The 25,646-nt window shown below is 38.5% G+C and overlaps 1 protein-coding gene across 1 annotated transcript in view; it reads right to left on the minus strand.

Annotated features, from left to right (window-relative positions):
- LOC129720928 (tubulointerstitial nephritis antigen-like) overlaps positions 1-19,471 on the minus strand; it is a 148,471-nt gene extending 129,000 nt beyond the window's left edge. Inside the window, exons 1-2 of the mRNA XM_055672843.1 lie at positions 18,947-19,471; positions 1,105-1,372 (exon numbers count right to left, since the gene is read on the minus strand). The gene's annotated coding sequence lies outside the window, so the exon portion shown is untranslated. The remainder of the gene's footprint in view (positions 1-1,104; positions 1,373-18,946) is intronic.
- Positions 19,472-25,646: the final 6,175 nt, after the last annotated feature.

Consider the following 25,646-nt stretch of genomic DNA (forward strand, 5'->3'; position numbering starts at 1 on the left):
AGGGACGTTTAAATCCGTTTTATTGACAGCGGGTAAAAAATATTACTCTAAATAAAGATAACCACTACTTTCTCGGCCACCCTACCATCCGCTGAATACCGGACAGCATCTCGAATTCCTACTCGAGATATAGGTTTCAATTAATGAGCGATCTACTCGCTTCCAGCTGAGCTGGACAGCGTAAGCGCATGAGTTCATTGGGTTGAAAAAATGTCTCAGCCCGTGCCGAAGGAAGGCACCCCAGTGGCACGTGTTCGCAATGCCGCCACTCGATGCAGTTTAGCCGGTCGGTTCGGAGTACTCTTACTATCAACGAGCTGTCAAATAGCAAAAATTTACAGTCGCCCTCTACAAAAGTGCAATGAATGGCAACGGGGAGGAAGCGTGCGGAGAAGATTAGTCATCCCGGAGGCTGAAGGTTAGTAAATATTGGCCAAAGGAAACGGCAAACGTGTCACGCAATTTGAAAACAATCATCTACTTAATCAGAGTCTTGTGTGTCTCCCGTTTGTATCCGTTTGGTTTGCGAAGTAAAAAGTGTTTATTAGTAAGTCGTTTGTAATAGCTATTTTTAATGGGTGCGTAGTTTATTTTCTCGGTATTGTGGCACGAGCGGTCGGTGAACTGCACTGCGTTGGTACTTCAGCGTTTGTTCCGTGTTTCCGAGAAGTTTATTGAATCTTGATAGCTTCAAGTAGTGGTTTTATGTTGAGCAATTAGCACTTCACCGAGCCTTCGTTTATATCTTCTCTGATTAATCTTCAATTTGCCATTTACTTCCGAGTAGCTGTGCGAAATTGCAACCGCCTCTGACATCATACTCCAGGAATGCCCAATCCCAGTTTAATGGCAAACAATGACAGCATTCCATTACTCGGTTCAGATGATTGTTTCAAATGGTGACACTCAATTGACTCTCTATTGTCACCGCATTTAAATTAGATCACGTCCCGCAGAACCACGACAAAACTGACAGATTACTTAAACTTCGAATATATCACCAGTCTCCAGTCCAGAGGTAGAGACTGATCGACTAAGTTATTGACAATCTCTGACGCATCAAGATCATAGTTTGGAGTCTATTGAAATATCGTAACAACTCACCGTGTTTGCGTATCGATCACACTAAACCGCAACGCTGACGGAGATTACGCCAACCTTTTTTTTCTCCACACGGTCTGCAACGGCGAACGAGAGGAGGTCCGAAAACACGAGTGGGCCCCACTTGAGTACGCGGTTGTCGTCGGTTCGTATCGTGTTCGTGGCGGGAAACCGCAAATTGTGCTGACAGAGCAGAACTCGTCAGACCGCGCCGCTTAACTGCACCGGCAGCAATAAAGACGCAGTGGAAACCGACAGCTCGACAGGGGTTCTGAAATTGGAAAGAAGTAAAATTGATGCAAAAATGTTGTATGTTGTGGCGGTAGATTTTCGATATAGATACAGGTGGTGAAATTCATAGTACATTCTACAAGAAAAAAATGTTTATATTATAATCCGCATACTAGAACGTGGCAACAACAATAAAAACCTCTAGGCATTCATTAATTCAGGTGTTTTTTGCATTCCATTCCAACTGGCATCATCACGCGGATTCATATTTTTTTCTCACCTGACGTCAAGCAACGCTGTTGCCCCGTAGTACACAAACAGGGTCAACGGCAAATAACTGTTATTTTTTTCTGTCAAGTGCGCAATATCCAAAAACACCCATCAGCACCCCAAATCAGCACCCATCGAGAGTTTTGTTTCTCCTCCGGGAGTATACCAAACAGCGCGCGTCGTAAATTAGCTTGCTGGAGTGTACAATTTGCATTTTCGTTCGTCGGTTTTGTGCAACGGCAAAGAGACGTTCCGAAGTTCAAATGCATACTTGGGTGCTTTGAGTGGTTTATGAACGTTAAGCGAAATAAATACAAGCGAACGAAGAATTTTCTTTCTGTGTCGTTAGGAGTTCAAGAATTGACCAACTTTAACTTTACATAACCTACTACTGCACACTTCAAGAGGCTCATGTAAACTTACATGTCCGAATGTGATGTACTTATCGCCATGAGTTTAGGTTTATACATAGTAAAATACGAATCAAATTGGTTGACCATATATAATTGATGTCGCGGGTGGAAAGACTTTTTTTTTCTTTTTGATATATCTTTTGGCAATACATATGTATTTGGAGTGTTGGTATTTTCAAATATTCGAATTCTTGGTAATTTTTCCTATTTCTGTCTTCTTCGATAGTTCGAAATTTTTAAAATTTTGTCATTTTTGGCATTTTTGACATATTTGACATTTTTGATGTATTTGACATTTTATACGTTACATACATTTTTAACATTTTTAGCATTTTTTACATTTTTAACATTTTTAACATTTTTAACATTTTTAACATTTTTAACATTTTTAACATTTTTAACATTTTCAACATTTTTAACATTTTCAACATTTTTAACATTTTTAACATTTTTAACATTTTTAACATTTTTAACATTTTTAACATTTTTAACATTTTTAACATTTTTAACATTTTTAACATTTTTAACATTTTTAACATTTTTAACATTTTTAGCATTTTTAACATTAGTAACATTTTCAACATTGTTAACATTTTGAAAATCCCATTATTTTTTCACCTTTTTACCATTTTACCTATTCACCTTTTTACCTTTTTACCTTTTTACCTTTTTGCCTTTTTACCTTTTCACCTTTTTACCTTTTTACCTTTTTACCTTTTTACCTTTCTACCTTTTTACCTTTTTACCTTTTTACCTTTTTACCTTTTTACCTTTTTACCTTTTTACCTTTTTACCATTTTACCTTTTTACCTTTTTACCTCTTTACCTTTTTACCTTTTTACCTTTTTACCTTTTTACTTTTTTACCTTTTTACCTTTTTACTCTTTTACGTTTTTTTATTTTTACATTTTTACACTTTTCCTTTTACGTTTGTAACTATTCAACCTTCAAAATTTACCTTTTCTCCGTTGTAACTGTTTTACTTTTTCACCTTTTTAGTATTTTTACTTTTTTTTCACTTTTGGCAATTTTCATAATTTTTATTTTTAACATATTCGACATTTTTGCCAATTTAGACACTTTTGACATTTTTAACATTTTTGTCATTTTGGACATTTTCCACATTTGTAATATTTCTGACATTTTTGACATTTTTAACATTTTGAACATTTTCAAATTTTTTTCTGTTTTATCTCATTGCCTTTTTTACCGTTTTTACCGTTTTTACCTTTTTATATTTTACCCTCTAACCTTTTTACCTTCTTATTTTTCTACCTATTTGCCTTTTTAGCTTTATACCTATTATTTTCCTTTTTACCTTTTTCCTTTTTTACCTATTAAACTTTTTACCTTTTTATTTTTCACCCCCTGCATCTTCCATCTGGTCTCGAGATACGATGCCTTTCTACCTTTTTGCCCTTTTCATCTTTTTTGCACCTTTTCACCTTGGTAACTTTTCAACCTTCAACCTCTTTACCTTTTTCCCTGCTCAACTGTTTTACCCATTTAACAGTTTACCTCTTAACTTTCTCATTTTTTGCCATCTTACCATTGTTTGTACCGTTTTACGTGTTTGTTTTTTGTTTATTTTACTTTTTTTTTGCATTGATTATTTTTTATCTTTTATTTTTGTCTCCACTTCTCCTCATCCTACCTGTTTTTCTCTCCAAATTTGTTTTTCTTTCTCTTTTTTGATCTTATTTTCTCTAAACTAATATGCATTCCTACTTTTTTACATATTTTTTATTTTCTCTATTCTTTTTTTTTTCTTGACCTTTTTTTCTTGAACATCTTTTTCCTTTTTTTTTCTCTCACTGTTTATTTTCTCTTTACCTTTTTGTTTCATTTTTTTCTCTAGAACTTATTTTTCTCTTGACCTTTTCTTCTCTTTACCTCTTCTCTTATTGACCTTTAATTCTCTTGACCTTGCTTTTCTCTTGACACTTTTCCCTTTCGCCACCTTGCCACTTGTCTCTCTTGACCTTTTCTTTCTGCTGACCTTCTTTTCTGGACCTTTTTTTTTTTGACCTTATTTTCTCTTGACCGTTTTTCTCTTTATCTTTTTTTCTCTTGATTTTTTATTCTTTCCTTTTTTCCTTGTTTTCTTATTTATTTTCTCGATACTGTTTTTTTCTTCTAACTCATTTTCTCTTGAACTTTTTTTTCTTGACCATTATTATCTTTCTTGATATTTATTTTCCTTTTGCTTTATTTTCGTTTTACCTTATTTTTCTTATGATTTTTGTTCTTTTAACCTTAATTCATTTTATCTTTTTCTTTCTTAATCATTTTGTTTTTTGATTTTTTTTCTCTAAGCCTATTTTTTCTCTATACCTATTTTTTCACTTGACCTTTTTTCTCTCTATCTGTTTCCGCCTTCATCTCTCTTCTCTTGACCTTTATTTTCTCCTTACTTTTTTCTCGATTTTGTATTCTTTTGAGCTATTTTCTTTCGACATTATTTTCTCTTGGCCTATTTTTCTCTTGACATTTTTTTTCTCTCTATTTTTGTTTCTCTCCATTTATTTTCTCTTGACTCTTTCTCTCTTGTACTTTTTTTCTCTTGACCGTTTTACTTTATCTTTCTTTTTCTCTGAAGCATTTTTTTTTCTTAACTTCTCTTGACCTTTTACTTTTTTCACTTTATTTTCTCTTCACCTTTTTATCTCCAAGCATCTTTTGCTTAACTTTTTTTCTCTTCATTCTTTTTTCTCTTGATCCTTTACTCTTTTGACTTTTTTTTCTTGTGACCTTTTTTCTCTATGTCTCGTTTTTTGTTCTCTAGAGGTATTTTTTCTCTTGACCTTTTCTTCTCTTTACCTCTTTTCTACTTGACGTTTTTTTTTCTTGACTTTTTTCTCTTCCGCCCTCAATTTCTTTTTACCTATTTTTCTCTTGACATTTTTATTCTCTTTATTTATTTTTTCGCTCCGTCTTTGTTCTCTTCTCTTTCGTTTTCTCTCAACTTTTTCCCTCTTGACTCTTTTGCATTTGAATTTTTTTCCTTGACCTTTTATTCTCTCTTGATCTCTTTTTTCCCTCTAAGTTAATTTCTTTTAACCTTCTTCTTCTCTTGATTTTTTTTTCTCTTTTGACCTTAATTTATCATGATCTCTTATTTTACTTATCATTTTGTGTTTTGTGTTTCTTTTCTTTATGCCTATTTTTCTCTCTATCGCTTTCTTTCTTCCTGCTCTCTTCTCTTGACCTTTATTTTCTCTTGACATTTTTTTCTTTTTAGCTTTTTTCTCTTAATCTTCATCTCTTTCTATATTATTTTCTCTTGACCTCGATTCCTCTGTTAACCTTATTTTCCCCTTTTCGTTCTTGACATTTTTCTTGTTAATTTATTTTTTCTTTTGAGCTTTTCTCTCGTGACCTTTTTCTATTTTGACCTTTCTCTCTGTTGACTTTTCTGTCTCTCAATTTGTTTCGGGACCTTATTTTTCTGTTGATCTTATTTTGTTTTGTTTTGAGCTTATCACTTTTGACCCTGTTTTCCTCTATTTTTTTTATTCTATCCTTTTTCTCTTGAGGTTTATTTTCTCTTTCTCTTTTTTTCTTGACCTACTCTTCTCTTGAGCTTTTATTCATTTGAGTTTTTTCTCTTTGGACCTTATTTTCTCGTGATCTCATTTCATCTTGGCTTTTCTCTTTTTTTTTCTATTTATCTGTTGTTATTTGATTTTTTGGTGTTGAACTTTTTTCTATGGACCTTTTTTTTATTTCCACTTATTTTCTCTCTGTTTTTTTTTTTTTTATCTCTATCGCTATTCAATTGGCCCTTTTTCTCCTTACCTCTTATTCCTCCTGACTTATGTTCTTTCGAGTTCATTCGTGTGCCTTTTTTGTAGCTAATATTTTTTTCTTTTACCTGTTTTTGTCTCTATCGGTTTTCCCGTCTTCTTTTTTCTCGTTACTTTTTTTCTTTTCCACTTTTTTCCTTATTTCCTCTCTATCTTATGTTTTCTCTTTATCTGTTTTTTTTCTTAACCTCATTTTCTTTATTTGTTTTTCACTTCACCTTATTTCGCTCAATCGTTTTTTACTATTAGCTTGTCTCTACCATTTTTTCACCGTTTCTCTCTTTAGGACTTTAATTTTATTCTATTTGCTTTGTTTTGTCTCTTTACCATATTTATTTTTTCTACTTTCATTTCTCTGAACTTCTTCAGCCTTACATTTTTTTGTCTCTTGATCTTGTTTGCTCTTTACCTTTTTTTCCTGTACCTTTTTCTTATCATATTTATTTTCTCTTTAAAATTTAAAAAAAAGTGTAATTATTAATAGTAACCACCTTCGACTTGAAAACATAAAATAATTGTTTTATAGTATAAAATAATTATATTATATTCAATTTTTTCTAAGTGTTTTTGTAAGTGTTACAATTTTATTCTGATCCACGGCTAATTTTTGAAAAGGGCTTGTGCACCAACAGGTTAGTTATTTTTAGAGCCAAAACACTTTGTTTGTTTTGTACAACGTCTTCGGCAATGTTCAAGGTTACAATATTGTCCTTGAAAAGAAAGAAGTCGTAGTGAAAAATATTTGTTATTTCGTGTAAAATTTTAACTTTTTTGTTGTTGGGTTTTGTGGGAAAAATATCAAAATAGGGTAATCACTTTTATATTCTGTCTGAAAATCTGTCAGGATTTTGTTCAGAAATACAGGTCTTTCGGGACTCGATTATGCGGAGAAAAGTGCTCGATCCGATCCGGAGCCACTTTTTTATATCTGTCTGTCTGTCTGTCTGTCAAAATATAACTTTCCTATTATAGAATGTTCAAGTAGCAACACATATACGAACGCTTATTGTCATATTTAATAATTATTTCTCTTAATAAGTATTATTAAATTCTATCCTTTTCGTGACCAACTCTCAGAAATATTATCGAAAATATGATGAACTAATTCACTGCCCTCTTCCAAGCACAGGCTACGAGTTTCGTCGTTCAAACCAGTGATTTTTTGCGCTCTCGTTACTTGGCACGAATTATAGTTTCTGCCCGTGGGTTAACCAATTCTCGCTTATTGACGTGCTCGATGTCTGCTTGCGATAGGTGTCAGGCCGTATGAATCCGGTTTCACTTTCGGCTACAAAATATTGATGGATTGGTTTATTGCCATTGAGTGATGTGTATAACAAGCACAGAACTAAGTTCAGGTTTTAATGATTGACATTTCATATTTTTCGCTGTAAGCAATTAACGATTCGCTACTAGTTGGGCATGCCATCAAATATCATTTAGCAGCGTTCATGCTGGCAAAATGTTGCGATCCATCATCAGCGTTGATATAACCGTTGATTAAGGGTGTGTAACGTCAGTCACATGTTTCCCGCAGACTCACGTGCCGTAGAGAATTACCTACGATTTATAGCAGTCAGAAAAAATATAAAAGTCATAAACCACAGACTGTGTTGGAAAAGAAATTATTATCTTGAACCTGAAAGTGCTTCCATGAGCTTTATTTGTAAATCGTAAAGTTATCAAGTAATTAGTAAGATTTGATGTCGGGCCCTTGTCATACGATACTATCAGATAGACTGGAGCGTCCATTCATGCCACGGTTTGGGCTCCTTCCGGCCGATCTGGCTATCTTTCGTCTAGCTTTCGACAGAAGTCTGCTACACAATCAATCACAATCGGTCTGGCCTTTTGTTACTGTGTTCGCACCGTTCATCAGCTTATCGGTTATTTACACAGGTTTTCGAATAAAAGAAGGCCGTTTCACAGCACACCACATCGGAGTGTGTCTATGATGTGTGTAAACAATATGCGTTCTGTTGCGTAATTCGTGATAATTTTACGTTGTACTTTTGTTTTTATTTTCCTTCCTGCAATTGTTTTTACTGTAGCAACTCCGGGGAAAAAAATCAAAACGATAAGCCGCTCGTCTCTCCTTGAAGTGACACGCACATTGGCGAGCGAGCGCCACGGCGCACCGCGCGCGCTCGGCCCGATAAGATAATTGTGGGACAAAAATGAAAGGAGGTGAGTTCTCGCGTGGCATTTATCTTTTTTCCCTAACCAATGACGACGTTCGAATTGCTTGGTTTATTTGGAATGCAAAGTGCAAACAACGGCTAATTGTTTAGCAAATTTAACGTGGCCTGGTGAAATTGGACCAGAAGATGACACCACTAGCGAGCGAGGAAGAGCAATTAGCGTGTGTGTAAATCAACTGAGCGGCCGGCCGGCCGGTTGAAGCTGGACACTTGAGTTTGCCGGTGACGACCAGGAAGTTTTACTGTAGGTCTAGGACAACAGTGCGGGCGTGTTGTTGTTGAGTCGGTCAATCAAAATGTGTTATCTAACCGTCGTCCAACTATGAAAATGATCTTGAAATAACCTTATCTCAGCATCAGCGAAATTCGTTTATTCCATAACTTTACAGTTATTAACGAATGGTAAGGCTATTATAAACATCCAGCTTAGAGTAGACAAACAGGAGAGCGAGAGAGAGTCAAAAATATTAATTTTGCAAATTGCCACGCCGCCCGGTCTGCGTGGGATGCGTTCACCTTGCCCTCACTCTACGCTAACGACGCAACGGGTCACTTGAACAACTTGCAAACTACCAGACGAACCTGAACTCTAGCAGTGCAAAAAACTCTTGGTCTGCAGGGGCGGGCGAAGCTGAGATAGGCATCGAAATGAAGGGTGAAGGGGAGGAGGTATTATTGGGCGATCAGACCATGTTCGATTTAGCTGCTACCATCAGTGAGAAAATGATTGCTCCCGTGGTCGTTTAGAAATTGAATATAGCGAATGAATGACGATCGTCTGGAAGATCCGAACTAGAATTATTGGATTTCAGGTTACATATGAATGAAATTGGTTTCTTTATTCCGCATTTGGGGCTTTAGCTGTTTAAAATAAGCTTCACAATACTTTTCTGTACGATTTTTTTAAGTTCGAGAAAGCAATTGTTAAGCTTCTAACCAGCGTATGTTTTTGCGAACGAGTATCGCAAATAGAGTAGGATCCTAAGGAAATTTGCGAGAGAAAAATCTTAACAGTATATACTTTGCATATAAGCCAGTTTTGTTCAACGTTTATTAAATCGTCGTGTATGTACATCGTTTTGGGACGCTTTATAAATTTTCCTCATTACTTTGAGTAAGATACAGTTTCATATAACGCTATATTGGAATTATTTTCCATGTTGTGGGACCTAGGCCTTAGCAACTTATAACGCTGTACAATAATCATAACAATTCGCATACGGATCTATCTTGAAAACATAGTAATGAAATAAAAATTTTGAATACCTTTTTCAAAATGGAGGTAATTTGTTGCTATTAAAAAACAAAAAAAAAAATACTCAGATCGAACTTGCGAACTTTTCTTCGAATACCACTAATCTCATTTTGGACACTCTGTTGGCTAACCTGAGCGGACATTTTGTCCCACCATCTTTTCGTCTCTGTCAAATCTCAAGTCATCTTTTCACTCTTCCTTTAACTTCTGTGTGACAATTGCTCAATATTTCTCAATTGTGCGGAATTGAGGGCAGCTTCGAAATACTACAAGGTGTACAGCCCTAGGGTTATATGAAATGATGACGTGGGACTAAACACTGTAATCAGGGGATTTTTTGTTACAAAATGTACAAAGTCTGCAGACAGAATAAATGTGTTTGCTCAGCGACAGTACGTTTCTTTATTTTCAGCCTCCCCTGGAAATCAATTTTTGAAATATATACAACAACACTCGGAAGAATATCGTTTTTATTTGGCGATATTATGCCTGTAGTATTTTTTTGTGCAAACAACATGTATTTGACAAGGCACAAGCATATCGTGCTTGTTAAAGAAGCACCAAGAATTTCTCATAATGCGTTAAAGTCATAATTAACTCTATATCCTCAAAAACCAAATCCAATAATACTTACGTTATCATAATGAATGGTTTTGTCTGATTTAACTCTGATTAAATCAAATCTATAATATGGATCTTACTTTCAAAATAATATGGAAGCCCTTACAAAGGTTCATTAATTGGCAAACTTAAGAAGATATGTTAAATAAAATTATTGACAAGTTCCAGCGAAAAATCGTAGCAATCAACAATTCCATTTTTGTTTTTTGCTTGACAATTTTTTTCATTTGCCTACTACTACATTCGCTGTATTACGAAGACAGCTAATATACGTTTATTATGGTAAAGCTTAGAATGAATGTATATCATCTAACAATTTTGAAATGTAAAAAGAGATTCTAAATGAATCTTAGTAAATAAACCAAAAATTCACAAGCATTCGCAGGTTCTTACTCTTCTATAAATGTGTATATTTGGGATTTTACTCTTTCGATACTATCCAGTCACGATTATTTAGTGAACATCGAAGATAAAATTTAATAAATAACTGTTGCAAAAATTTACAATTCTTGTTGAGTAATTTATGGTAATAATATTCATGAGATAAACTTTCAATCACCATCAACAGCAGCATTGCAGTCTTTCCTCGATTGCACACGAATAGAAATGTACGAACAAAAGTGTACCACTGTAATACGAATAGTCCCGTTGCAGTACGAATAGTACCGCTACAGTACGAATAGTACCGCTGCAGTACGAATAGAAGTGTACCGCTGAAATGTACGAATAGAAGAGTACCGCTGCAATCATAGACGACGAGAGACCTGCTGTTCTTTACTCCACTGGTATTGTTGCTTTTACCGGCATATTTTCTTTCAAGACATCAGTTTTTATTAGCTTCTGAAAGCAGGTTTAGAATTTGTTCAAAAATGGGGGTTGTTTCAAACTTTTCGGAAAACTTTTACCTTCGAGACATCATATTAGTCTAAGCTCATGGAAGCAAAAATAAATTGACCTATTGGGACGGGGAGACTCTGTCAATTTTTATTTCGATATTGATACAGAGAATAACACAGGAAACGGATGGTGTCCATTCACGTCGTCTGTGCTAGGAATGCTCGCATGTAATTGGTTCATTTTTCGTGTAAATTTGTCATTGAAACTTTTTAGCAATTTTACCGCTTAGCAATGAAATTGGAGTGATAACTAGCATATTGAAAAATTGTTATACATTTTATCTATCCAACAACATATTGGTTATTGTTATCCATCAAGTGGTTATGCTGTTATTTACGTTTGAAATCTGACGCAACATTTGCCTGTTTCATTTCCAATTTTACAGAATGCATCTCAGTATAGTAAACAAAGACGTAGTCCCACGTCAAAAAAAAAACAATTGCCGATTTTTCATACGTTTACCTCCACACGCACTGACGAAACTACCCGTGCAGCATCAATCGTAGTAACCCATGAGTCAGCAGAAAAAAATTAACAGCTCCCTCAGTCGAACTCTAACCGTGATGGCGAAAACAGTGTAGCTATTCCGTTCAGAAGTGAACGCGCTCAAAAAACAGTACCCCGGTGCGTCGGAAACGGACATCGTGTGGCACTTTGTGAACACCGGATACGTGCGTTCCGGTATCTACAACATCTTGGCACTATTGGACAACAACCAGAACATCGAAAGAAAGCCCGGTTCCAGACGGCCGACGACCCTGAGCGACAAAAAGCTCTAAAGGATACTGAAGAGGAAAACCGAGGGAAAAGTGGCTAGAACGCTGCGTGTGCTTGGTCGAAAAGTAGGCACGATTTGCAGCCTGGATGCGTCACTGGATCTCTTTGCTGGTGTTATTGTCGGCGGTCACCAGTAATCCCAAATACACGAACACGTCGATCACCTTAAACCCCGTCTACAGAGATTTGAACTGGTAGTTCTCCTTGGATTTGGATATTTCGTTTTCGATACATTTATTCGCAGTCCGATTCGTCCGGCTTCGACATTCAGTTGATGGTAAGTTTCTTCCGCCGTCGCAAAGTTGCCGCGTCGATGCCCACTCTCCTGATCATACCCTCAAGGGCGATGTTAAACAGCAAATAGGAAAGTCCATCCCTTTGTCTTAACCCTCTGCGCGATTCAAAGGGACTCGGGAGTAACCCCAAAGCACGCACGTAGCACATTACTTACTCCATGGTGGCCTTGAACAATCGAGTGAGTTTAACTGGAAATCCGTTGTCGTGCATGACCTGCCATAGCCGTTCTCGGTCGACAGTATCATAGGCCGCCGTAAAATCGATACAGATGTAATGTGTGGGTACGTTGTACTCGCGACATTTCTGTAAGATCTATCGGAAGGAGAAAATCTAGTCCGTGGTGACACGGGCTCTCACGAAGCCCGCTTGGTACTGGCCCACAAACCTTCTGGCTAAAGGTGACAGACGACGGAACAGGATCTGTGAGAGTTTTTTGTAGACGGCATTGATAAGCGGGATACCATGGTAGATGCAGCACTTTAGCTAGTCGCCCTACTTGTAGATGGGGCAAACGATTCCCTCCATCCACTCGTTTAGCAGTTTTTACTCCTTCCAAGTCCTGGAAATAACCCATTGCAGCGCTTAGGCCAGCGCCTCTCTCCCATGTTTAAAGAACACGCTCGGCAGTCCGTTTTTGCCTGTGGCTTTGTTGTTCTTCAGCTTCCCAATCTCACAAACAACTTCATGGCCATTGGGGGCTGGTACTCGGTCATCTGTTGCTGGTACTCCTAGGTCAGTTTCTGCTCCGCTTCTGTTTACTGTATTGCCATTCAGGTGTCCATCGAAGTACTCCCTCCACCTGTCGACCACCTCGCTGGCATCCGCGAGAAGGTTCCATCCACGTCGTTGCACATGTCGGCTTGCGGCACATAGCCTCTGCGAGACTGGTTTACCTTCTCATAGAACTTTCGCGTATCACTGGCACGGTACAGCTGCTCCAGCTCCTCATGTTCACGATACTCTTGCTTCTTTCGACTGAGAATCGTGGTCATGTCGTTCCATGCTCGTTAGTAATTTGCCTTGTTCTCCCTCGTTGACCTGTCCAGGTATATCGCCCAGGTCCGGTTCTTCTCATTCACCACTGCCTCGCACTGCCTCGCACTCCTCGCAATGTCGACGTTCCCCCGATAGCTGTGCGAATGCTGCCACAGCCGTCCTCGAGAGGCGATGAGCCTAGCCCCTCCCCCGTGGGTAGCACCGCTTCGGGCTATTGCGCGTATTCCTCCGCAGCCTGGGAGTCCCGGAGCTGCTTGATGAAAAAGTGAGCGTAAGCTTTCCATTGCAATGTTGCTGGGGGACCGTGGTGCAGAGGGCGGAAGAAGCGAGAAGCAACCGAATCGGATTGTGCCTGATTTTTGACGTAGGACTACGTCTTCGTTTTCTATACTAGATTACATTTTGTAAAATTGAAAATGAAACTGGCAAACGTTGCGTCAGATTTCAAACGATTATAGCAAGTGAACGACCTAATGCATCTTAGTCATTTATATGCCGGTGGATAGATAAAATGTGTGACAATTCGCTGATATAACGTTTAATATTTTTGTTTTTCTGCTTAATGGTGAAAAAGGTGAGAAGTTCCAAGGTCAAATTTTCCCATACATTTTCCTCGCTATTGCCTTGCTTCCCGAGCACGGATAACAATGACATGGATGTAATAAATTCCACTGCCCACATATACTGACTCAACAAAGTGTTTTGTTTCGTTTCTCTTTCTCGAGTCTCCGTGGCCACGCCTTCAATGCAAAAATCTACGCTCAACTCGATACATAAAGACTGCGTGTTGAAAATTCTGCTTCATTCTAGTTTGTCACATAATAGCGAGAGGAGTATAGCTGTTCGAGATACGCGACATTAGGAAACGAGAGCTGCTTACGGGTCATCTGCCAGGCACTGCGGAACACCTTACCTTCATTTTCCATACGGCACCATCGTATGCTGTAGAATATTTTGCTGGCACAGCTACCGGAGGGCACAGCGGAGAGCAATTTTATTATGCGCGGCCAACCAATATATTCAACGCTACCGGTGGTGCGATCATCAGCGTTCTGTAGCACGCAGATTATGGAATCAGTTCTTTTCAGAACTAAAAAATGCTTGAAGATAAGAGTTATGAGAATTTTCACAGCTACTACTAGTGTGAAATGTTCATTTTATCATTTCTCAATAATTATTTTTAAAATAACGACCAGGGCATCAAATATAAACGGTAGTGTTGCCCATGAACAGTTTGTCGCAGCAAGATATAACCCTTATTGCAAGAATTTCCACTGCTAAATTGAGTGATTTTTCGGTTCAACTGTTGCTTTGTTCCTTTCTCACTCGAACACCGTTATCGATCAAATATTAATAACGCAAGTTAGTTAGTCTAAGAACCAGAGAAATTTTCGCACGGGGAAAGCACAAACTTTCTTTAGGTGCTTATGAAAATCACTCGTTAGTATCGAAGGTGTTTTGTTTCGTTTCTCTTTCTCAAAACTGCGTGGCCACGCCTTCAATGCAAAAATCTACGCTTCACTAGATACAAAAGACTGCGTGCAGAATATTCAACTTCATTCTTCTCCTTAACGCGATAGCAAGTGGAGTCCTTATACCTGTATGAGATACATGGTGTATAACAGGCATAGTGAAATATGTTAAACGCGAGTTAAAATCAATATTTATATTTGTCCTACGTCACCATTTCATACAACCACTAGGGCTGTACACCTTGTAGTATTTTCGGTTTAATTCGGCAGAAGACAATTTCCGACTGTAGAATAGACAAAGCTAATGGTGGCTGCTGTGGAAGCAGTAGAAAAAGTGCTCAGTAATTGTTAACCGAAACGAAATTCGGGTTTTGTTTTATGGTTGGGGATAATTGTTCCAATACAAACACTGTCCTTCTCAGGACAAACAAAACTATAATTAAAAAGTTGATAAATTTTCTCCTTTGGTTATACGCTGAGTGATATACATAATCTTTTACCATAGCAGACAAATGAGAGTTCAGCAAATTTAGCAAGCAGTACGACCGGTACAAGCGATGGCCAAATATGTACGGGGTGTTCAATAAGTTCGAACACACAAGATATTTTCTGACTCATTTTTAGGCAATGTTAATTGAGAACTTTTAAGACAAATAGCTGGGAGAGCTCTCCCTTTGTTCTTTATGATGAGTTTGAGATTTTTTTAAAAAAATTCTTACGCGGCACTCATCTGGGCCATCGGCATACAGCCGGTACGCTACCTGATCAGTCAAAAATATCAGGTTTATAACACATCTTGATACTACGAACTTTCTGTATCAACTTGTGTTTCTAACTTGGTCTCGTTAACAGTTAAAATATCAAAATTACTTACTAATTGTTACAAATTATAGCAAATTTTGTAAGGTTTTTGGCAGAAAAATATCAGAGTTAGCAAGAATGTACAATATTTTCTCAATTGAATGACAAATCTAAACATATAAAAATGCAGCTCTGTCTGTCTGTCTGTCTGATTCATATAGGCTTGAAAACTACCGAACCGATCGGCGTGAAATTTTGTATATAAGGGTTTTAGGGGCCGGGAAAGGTGACTAAGATAATTTGAGACCCCTCCCCCTTTGCAAGGGAGGGGTCCCATACAAATGAAACACAAATTTCTGCACATCTCGGAACTAACCAATCAAATGGAACCAAATTTGGCATGTGGATGTTTTTAGGAATAACAAATATGATCATGTTGGTTCGACACCCATTCCTCTTCTGGAAGGGAGGGGTCCCATACAAATGAAACACAAACTTCTGCACATCTCAAAAACTAATCAAGCAAATGGAACCAAATTTGGCGAGTGGATGTTTTTAGGAGTAACAAATATGTCCATGTTGGTTCAACACCCTTCCCTCTTCTGGAAGGGAGGGGTTCCACACAAATGAAACACAAATTTCTGCACATCTCAAGAATTAACCAAGTAAATGGAACCAAATTCGGCATGTGGATGTTTTTAGGAGTAATAAATATGTCCATGTTAGTTCGACACCCTTACCTCTTCTGGAAGGGAGGGATCCCATACAAATGAAACACAAACTTCTGCACTTCTCGAAAACTAACCAAGCAAATGGAACCAAATTTGGCAAGTGGATGTTTTTAGGAGTAACAAATACGTTCATGTTGGTTCGACACCCTTCCCTCTTCTGGAAGGGAGAGGTTCCATACAAATGAAACACAAATTTCTGCACATCTCGGGAACTAACCAAGTAAATAGAACCAAATTTGGTAGGTAGATGTTTTTAGGGGTAACAAATATATCCATAATGGTTTGACACCCCTCCCTCTTCTACAAGAGAGGGGTCCCATGCAAATGAAATACGAATTTCGTACAGCTCGAGAACCAATCAACCAAATACAACCAAATTTGGTATGTGAATGTTTTTAGAGGTAACAAGTATGTCCATAGTGGTTCAACTCCCCTCCTTCTTCTGTGAGGGAGGATTTCATAACAAATTAAACACAAATTTCTACTTATCTCGAGAACTAACCAACTAGATGGCGACTTCCGGTTTCTGAAAATCAGCGGCAGATGACCAAATACCACCCAATATGGGTATTTCTGGGATTGTTATAATACACTGAAGCCACAAATTGACCTCAAACAACAATTTGAATTGTAAGATGGCGACTTCCGGTGTCTGGAAAACAGCCTAAAATGACCAAATACTACCCAATATGAGTATCTCTGGAACGAGAATTAAGCTGAAAATTGACCTCAGACACCATTATGAATTGTAAGATGGCAACTTCCGGTTCCTAAAAAACAACCAAAAATGGCCGATTTCCATACAAAATGAGTATCTTCGGAACCAGAATGATACACAGGAGCTAGAATCGACCACAGACACCCAATATGGGTGTTTCTCAAACCAGAATGACGCTCAGGGGCCAGAAATTGTCTCCAAATGCCATTTTTAAATCCAAGATGGCGACTTACGGTTCCGGATCACCGGATCCAGAATGATGCAAGGAGCTATAAATTGACCTTAAACAACAGTTTGAATTGAAAGATGGCAACTTCTGGAAAACATCCGCAAATAACCGAATACTACTACATATGGATAAGTCCGTAATCGAAATGATGTAAAGAATCCAAGCATTGACCCTGGACACTATTTTAAATCAGAAGATGACCACTTTCAATTTCTGGAAAACAATGAAAATAACTGAAATGCACCCAATACATATCCGGAATAGAGGTCATGTACAAAAGCCAAAAGTTGAGGATGTTGCCATTCCGATAAAACCAATTATTTTTAAACGATATAATCCAATCGCAAGGAATGCATAAATTTGAAATGTTTAAAATTATCAAATTAAAAACTAAAATAGGCGGGACGAAGTTTGCCGGGTCAGCTAGTTTCGTTATAAATATGATTTAAAAAAAAAACACACTTTGAATATTCAAGTATATGATAACAGAATTTGATATACCCCACCCACACACTCACAGCCGATTATTCTGGACATTGTGAGGCTCTTACAAGACAAAGATTTTCTTATCCTAAAACACGAAATCCTGACCTGTGTGAAAACACTTCACTACAACGTCGCGGTACTCCTTCACCGTGCGCGGTAAACAATCATTAAATGAGAGCAAATCGACACAGTGCGCGTCGGTTAACCTAAAGCTGACACCAATCCCAGTGCATAGAGCGCACCTGGTGCGCACCTGCACAATGATAAAAAGTTGTATTCGAACTTACCGAACACCCTGTATAGCAGCAAAAAGTATTTATCTCATGAGCGTGGGCAGGGAGGAGGATGTGTAATAACAGTGAATTTATTTTAAACTTTCAAACACCAAATTCGACCACTGAGCAACTTTGTATACGAGGGTTTTTAAATACCATGTATATTCCCGTGACATTGGTTTTTATATATCTCAGATGCGTAGTTGAAGGGAGGTAAAGTTATATTAATCTTCATAAAATTTAAACCGTTGAATAGTTCTTCTTTTGAATGAGCATTCTAGGGCTGTCAAGTATCGGTCATGTTTTTATGAGATATTAGAGTCGAATTATTTCATTAGCGTGCACAAGTTGAAATCTTTAATTCCAATCATGATGTTAATTTACTTGCAAGGGTTTTTGAGCATAAAGCATGTCTCTATGATATTGGTTGTTTCTTATTTCAGTGGCCTAGTTGAGGTTGAAGCGAAACCAAACCATTTCAAGTAAATATGGGTAATTCCATATGAAGTGACCATGAAAAAGCACAAACTTGGCTATGACTATCACAGATTTTGCTCAAAGTTGGGGGAATTGTTCATCTAGTGTCACTTTGGAAAAATCCTGATTTTGGTGTCGATTGGAACCACTCGCTCTGTGCGTCCGCTCTTTTTGTCACAAAATAACGCATTTTCTGGCCAAAACCTTTTTGCTCTTTTTTTTTTTAATTTTATGGACGTAGAACGTCCGAAAAACACTACTAGGTGATTTTTAAAGGAAATAAGAAAAGGAATCCAGAGAAAAAATAAAAATTGTTTTTGTATTTGAAACTAAATTCCCATTTTTCGGCAAATGCGGCCAATTTGATAGTGTCAACGTGTTTCATTCAAATGCTCTGCTACTGGCTTCTTTAGTTAAAAAATTCAGATTTTCAAAAACTCATTCAGAATTTTGCAGAAACTCCAAAGTGCGACCATTGGTAATGGTGCAATGTTAGTAATGTAAAAACTATCAGTACAACAGTAGTAAACAGAGTGTACTGTATTAGTGCAAAAACACAACCCCAATGCCATGCAGAATGGCACCACAGATGAGGCGGTTCTTATCTGCATCCTGCATAACGTCCTACTATTCCACCTGATATGAGAATGTATATTTTACTCCAGTTGAATATATTACAACTGGCTAGTCGTAGATGAATCAGTGTAGAACTGGAGGGCTCATAAGAGAAGATCAGAATAATAATAGTGAAATTATATTTTTTAAACGAAATATCTTTTACTGCAAAATGAAGAATCGTAATTTAAATGAAATAAGAGATCAAAGATAAAATCTTATAATATTTTTGTTCAAATCGAATAAAATTAACATAACGTATCCAATATCCAGTTACCTTTCCAATTAATCACTTTCTGTTTACAGCACCTTCGCCACAAATCCTTGCCAGGCAAACTGCAAGCATGCACGCAATCTTAGTTCCGCACAATAAACTCCCGTGCAAAATTCACCGTAAACTTATGTCAACACAGCGAAAACCGACGAACTCACAAGCACCAGTTCAAAATGCCCCTAGCGTCTGTCCAGAATGTCCCGAAAAAAACGTAAAATAAAAACAAAACAACAATCGCAAACTCCAAACGAACCACTTTTTCACTTCACAGTCTCGGTCGGTTTTAGTTTACAAACAAATAACACCTCTTCAATCACATGCCCACTCGGTCCAGCGCTCGTCCAGTGTATGAACTCACACTTAGGCTGCTGATCAGATCCGCACGCTTCTAAGCCACATTACTTACTTACTCGTACTGCACAACCAGCACCGCACATTCGGAACGAAAGCACTCATGAAAACCTGGAAAAATCTATCGCCACCGCGAGATGCTCGAAGTTCGACGTTGTGGAAAGCACTAACCGCATTCGCACTCTGCAAACTGTTGATATTTCTTTACTCCGCGGCAGAAGGGTGTCCTTCTTCTTCATTCGTGCGCGCCTCTTGTGCCCACCCGTTGCGATGGTTCTTTGCGCGATTGCAAATCTATTGCACCTCCGTTTTTACCGCGGGAGTGGACGCCACTCAAACGGAAGCACCCGCACCGGCTGGGTGCCGGTCGTGCTCGTGTGGGTGGTAATTTGCTCACGGAAACCAAACATATTGGCCACTCATTCTCTGCTGAAGGAGTTTCCCACGAGTCGGAGGCAGTTGGTTGCCTACCGGTAGGCGCTTCATTGTGGTTAGCCGTTGTTTGGGTTTAAGTGTCAACAACGGATTGATGATTCACAACTCGGTACAAGTGGCGCTCTGGCTCTGGAGTTTAATATGGACTTTATTATATGTTGAATGGATTTCATTATTGTAGTCCGAGTATGTAAATATATTTGACGACGTTGACAGCTGTTGTAGTTTTGTATGAATTTTGACAAAAAAAGAATGGTAGTCATAAGTATATCAGAGAATGAATCATTTAGATGTAAACTAAGGAGCATTTTATTTAACAGTAGTTCAAATAATTGTTTAAACCCTGGAAGTTCATAGCCATCAATCTGTTCATAGTCTGTTGATATGATGATATCAATATCAAGCAATACCAAGAGATACCATTCGTTCTGATTTAGCAGAACCTGATTTACTTTTAATATTCTAGCGTTTGTCCTGATTTTCTTAAAATAGTGAATTTTGCAGCATAACTTTTAGGATTTCGGGATGCAACTATCATTGCGAACGAATTTTCTCTTATGCGAGAAAAATCTTTTAGATGTTGTTATTGCTAAACATCTACTGATTGTGAAGAACGAAACAATCCCGTGTTTTTATCAAAATGTCCCGCTTATAAATACGTCCCACGAAACGTCTCATACGCTTTTGAAATGCCCCGCGGTTTTAACAAAATTGAACCACCCAAAATCATATTTATTTTTTCACTGCGACAGTGTGGCTCTCTAACAATCATTCTACTCATTTATTTGCCTCTTCACATCTATAACAGTCGAATCGAAGAAGCGTAGATCAAATGAAAGGTAAAGCATAGGTACTAACATTTCGCTGTCGAAACTTGTTTATTAAATAAAATTAAATTTAAATTGGACACAGACTTTGAGGCCAACTATTAGTATTCGGGACAATTACGGGACTAGTGCTGAGATTTTACTGATACTAACAATCTCTCCCAGGGTGGGTTCTGAATGTTTTGGAGCCACAACTGGCTTATTAGGCCAGCATCGTACCTCAAGACAGGCTAGGAGGTCTTAGGCTTAGATCAAATTTGTGCCGAAAAAAGGGTATCATGATTTTTATCTTCGACCAGATGGTATCCCCAATGATTTCGTATGGCTTCAAGGTTACGTTATTGAAATAAATACTATTGTCGTTTTAAAATAATAAAAAAAAATTGGAAATATATCAACACTAACCGAAGAAAAGCAATAACGAACGCTTTAAAATTTATAACCAGAGATGCATAATACTATAAAATATAAAAAAATCATGCGAATAGTTTGTGACATTTTAGAAATTATACACATTTTTTGCTTTTTTAACAAAGTAAATTTCATGGAATAATTGCAGAGCTTTGATACCGTACTATCATGGAAACGCATGGCCATTTAACTAGAAGAAAATTGAGGCCATACAGTGATGGACATGAACTTTTTTAATCTTTCACAAATTTTGAAATGTTTAACGAATTTTTTGACAGCTGAATTTTCGATCTAAAGCATTAGGTTAAAAAAGATCTGAGATGGTCGTTTTTTTATAAAATCAATTCATATTTTTAAAATAATATTTTTTTATAGCGGGATCTCAAAATTATTTTTTTTTATAACAATTGACAAAATTTCCTGAAAGATATCTCTTGAAAACACTGGTAAATGGCTGGGCGGAATGTACTAGCAGTGCTTCGTTTACTTGCTGGCTTAAAACGGTCCATAGTACCCCGCCCAGTAACTCTTGCCGCTGCCTGCGCCGGGATACGAGTAATCAAGCGATGATTATGGTCCCCGGCCGTGGTTGAACCTCGGCTGTTTACTGATTGGGTAGAGGGGGAGAGGGTGGACTTCTCGAAGGAAAGCACTTCTTACCTCTGGTTAGGAGAGGCTTACGATAGCGTCTGACTCTAAGCGGACGGATAGATTAAGAAACGTGTTGTTTCGAATGCTATAGCCAAGATGGCAGCCCCATTACGAGACTCGGTAGCGTGGCCCTAGCATGATTCTGAGAACACTCAAGAAAATATAAAACCGGAAGCAACGCAAAGCTGACCACGAGTGGAAACTCGGTACCCGAAACTGCAGATCGTTAAATTTTGCAGGTAAAAATTGGGTGCTCTCGAGTAGCTAGAGCCCCCGTTTATTGGACATTCAAACTTTACAGGAGATCGGTCGCCAAGAAGGGAAAGTATGGAAAGTTCGTGGCGGCAGTGCCCAGTTTAAATAGAGCGGTAGAGGTAACCAATGATCTGGGAACAGATTTTTTAGTGATGGACCGAATGTAGGATCGTGTGATCAATTGGAAGACGATCAACAATAGAATGTATTTTTACCACGGCACATCAAGATCGTCATTGGGGATATGAACAACCAGATTGGTGGGGAAGTGATGCATATGGCCTCACAGCCTACACACCGGAACGAAGAACAATGGACAACGTTGCATCAACTTTGCAGCTTCCTGGCCTGGTGATTAGAAGTACATTATTAATGTACTAAACATTACTAGTACCCACGCCCGTTCATCGAACAACAATCCGAAACGATCACGTTCTTATCGATGGCCGGTTTTTCTTGAGCATTACAAATGTACTCTCCTTTCAGGCTGTAGTTATCAACTCAGACCACCACTTAGTATCAGTACAGGTGCGCTCAAAACTATTCAAAGTTTTTCACAAACGACAAACCCGTCCTTCTTAGCCAAATATCCGGCAGTTGCAAAACTAACCGACTGCCGAGAACTACTTGACGAGGTACCCACTACCTTTTACGGAGGAACTAATTTATTTCAATTTAAATTATTGGACAATCTGCAACATGAAGTTTTACAGATATTTACATAGTCTAGGTGTTAAGTACTTTTACTACTTGATTCCTTCCGGTTGCTTTCATCGAACTACGATGAAAATTTTCGCTGCCAAACCGATTTGGTTACGAATTTTTTTTCCCGTCTGGTGTTCATCGAGCCTTTTTAAATGAAACTGATAACTGTCTCAGATGAGGGATGACGCATATAATAATATTTTCCTGTCCTTCAGTGTGTCATTTGAAATTAGCATCGCATCATGTCATTTAATGATAGTTTTCTTACACCGCACGTTGGAACGGAAGTGCCATCCAACAAATATGTTACGCAAGTTCCGAGAAATATTCCAGAGTTTTTTTAACTGTTGAGCCCTCTGTAGCCACTTCAGGTTGTGGAGCTGGAACTGTCATCACGATTTTCTCAAATCCCTGTTCCTTCTAAACGCACGAAGTGCTGTATGGAAGCTCCCTGTCTCCATCAGCGCTCATTGTCATTTTCAATCAACAATCCTGAGGTGATAGTGAAACTGTTAATCTCCACCTTCAATTGAAAATCACTTCTTTCCATTTCAAGCCCTTCAGCTGCCAAAATTATTCAAGTAGTTTTCATTTGACTCACAAAGTGCAATGCAATGGATCACAGTGTCACTGTAAGTTGAGAATTGTCAATTGGGTCCTAAAGTTTTACACGTTTTTTTTTGTATCTGCTGAAGAGTATAAGTTTCTAAGTAAAACGTGATTTAAAAAAAAATATTCATCGTTGTCCTGTGGGGACAACTGTGGGCGAACTGTCGTTTAACCCATTCCGAGCAGTTTTTTATTGTTCAACAAAAAATCGAAGAACAACAATGAACATTTTTTTTTAATTCTCGTTTTGCTAAGAAAACGCATCTTATCATTTGATATATCAAAACTGGTATAGCTTTAGAGCCTTACTGAAAACGTTTTTGCTAGGCTCCGATGCCAGCAAGGAGATGGGCTTCGAATTTCATGAGAATGTGAACCAATCCCAAAAAGTACAGATATGTGTAAAGACGTAGAGGGGAACCTGAGTAAGCGCGCGATGATCGATAAGTGGAAGCAGTTCACGATGAGCACCTCAATAACCGAACAGCGGAAGAAGGCGGAAGGGAAGTTAACCTTGGAGTGACTACAAACGATAGCAGTGTTCTAGTTCTCGATAAAACGGGAGTTCGGGTCACTAAATATCAACAGAGTCGGAGGCAACGACAGACTGCCGGCAGAACTCTATAAGCATTGTAAAGAGGCACTAGCACCGACACTACACTAAGCATGTTTCAGGACTTGGGAGGAAGAGATACTACCGAAGAAATCGATGTAAAGAAATGCATACCACATCTACACACTTAAAATTTATCGCCGAGAACTGCATCACTGAGTGCCTGGTTAAAAAAATAATGACTGCCGTCACATTTTTTCGTAAATATCGGTTCACCTTCGCTTCGGCACAAAATATCCGTAATCTCGGTAGTGATAGCTCGGTAATATTACATGTCGAAATTTCAGTTTGGTTGAACCGAGATTTACGAAAATATGTGACAGCTGTCATTATATTTTTAACCGAGCACTCAGTTGTGCCGTTCTCGCCAAATTACCGAGACCCGACAATAAATTTTAAGTGTGTATAAAAGAACGATCGGTTACAAGGCAGCAACTACCCTGACATAACATCATCTACAAAGTTAAATTGTGCTTCGCCGTCCATCTACTTTAGCCAAGCGAGCTTCACGCAAGCACGCGCTACTGGGATAAACTAGTACAAAACGCCCTTCCTGAGGAACAACGTCAATGTTGTAGATATGTTTATCACCAACAGCAAATCTTTTATGCAGTTAGATACACTATTTAGTTGGTAATGCACTCAAAAACGCCATAATTTGTTTTAAAATATGATTAAATGGCAAGCTTTCCATTCTACCGGCGCAAAATGCCCCAGATGCAGTATAATGTGCCCCATGCAGAAGCTTTACGTGCCCCTACTACAGCTCAACACGCGAAGCGAAACAGCGCTTGAAATCTCAAAAGTAAACGCTAAAGCAATTGAACATATCAGCCTGACAAGAGGCTGGAAGGGGGACCCAACTACCCAAAATTTGGATAAGTTTAAGCGTGCAAATGCGGGAGCGGATGGATCACCAAATCTATTCGCCAGAGGTGGCATCCAGCGGTCCCCACCGAGACCAACGGACGTGGTCAAAGGTAGTAGTAAGGCAGGTACGCCTAAGGCTACCCCAAACAACGAATGTGGTTCCCGCGATCTGCTAGTACCTAGATTGGTGGCACTGGCCGCACAGCTCGATCCCATAATCGAGTTTGCGGACTGCCGTAGCAATATCTCGAAGCATTTGAAACAGAGTCTTCAATTGCTACGCATAAGCATCTACAGTGCGAGGATCGACTACGCTGCGCTCATAAAGCGCGCGGAAGTGCCAAGCGCGAAAATGCAACCGTTTCTAAATGCACACAAACGGTCACATTGTCGTTCGCCGAGGCCAGTTCTACAAAACCGGCCGCGAAGCGAACGAGGCAGTCTCCGGGAGAGCAGGCTTCCACGAGCATCAAAAGGAGGTTGATCGAGACAAGCCCAAGGCTGGTTCGTCAATGGAGAATGTTTGGTTCACGAAAAAAAGTCCAACAGGGTACACCACGGGTAGTGGAAAATGGACTACCGTGGTGGACGAAAAACGCGCCGAAAAACCGCGTCGAGAAACCGCGAAATTCGAGGGAGAGTAAGGGTGACGCGCTCATATTCAAAATCGACGGGTTTAAGTACTCCCTTAAGGATTTGGGTGAGGATGTTCGGACTATTCGCCGATATCGTACCGGCAAAATGATCCTTGAACTACGCATGGATGCAAAGGGGAAGGGAGCTACCTACAAAGAGGTAGCCAAAAAAGTATTGGGGAAGGACGTACATATTCGGCCCCACCCCAGAAGTGATTCTCCAGCTTAAAAACGTGAATGAAATAATCAAAGGGTGCGACAATGCACAAGCCCTTGAGTAAAAATGTGCTGTAGAGGCAATTCGCCTCCAAACACAGACACAGGATGCTACCGTAAAGCTT

Source organism: Wyeomyia smithii, chromosome 2, assembly GCF_029784165.1.
Source record: "Wyeomyia smithii strain HCP4-BCI-WySm-NY-G18 chromosome 2, ASM2978416v1, whole genome shotgun sequence".
NCBI classification, from domain to species: Eukaryota; Metazoa; Arthropoda; class Insecta; order Diptera; family Culicidae; genus Wyeomyia; species Wyeomyia smithii.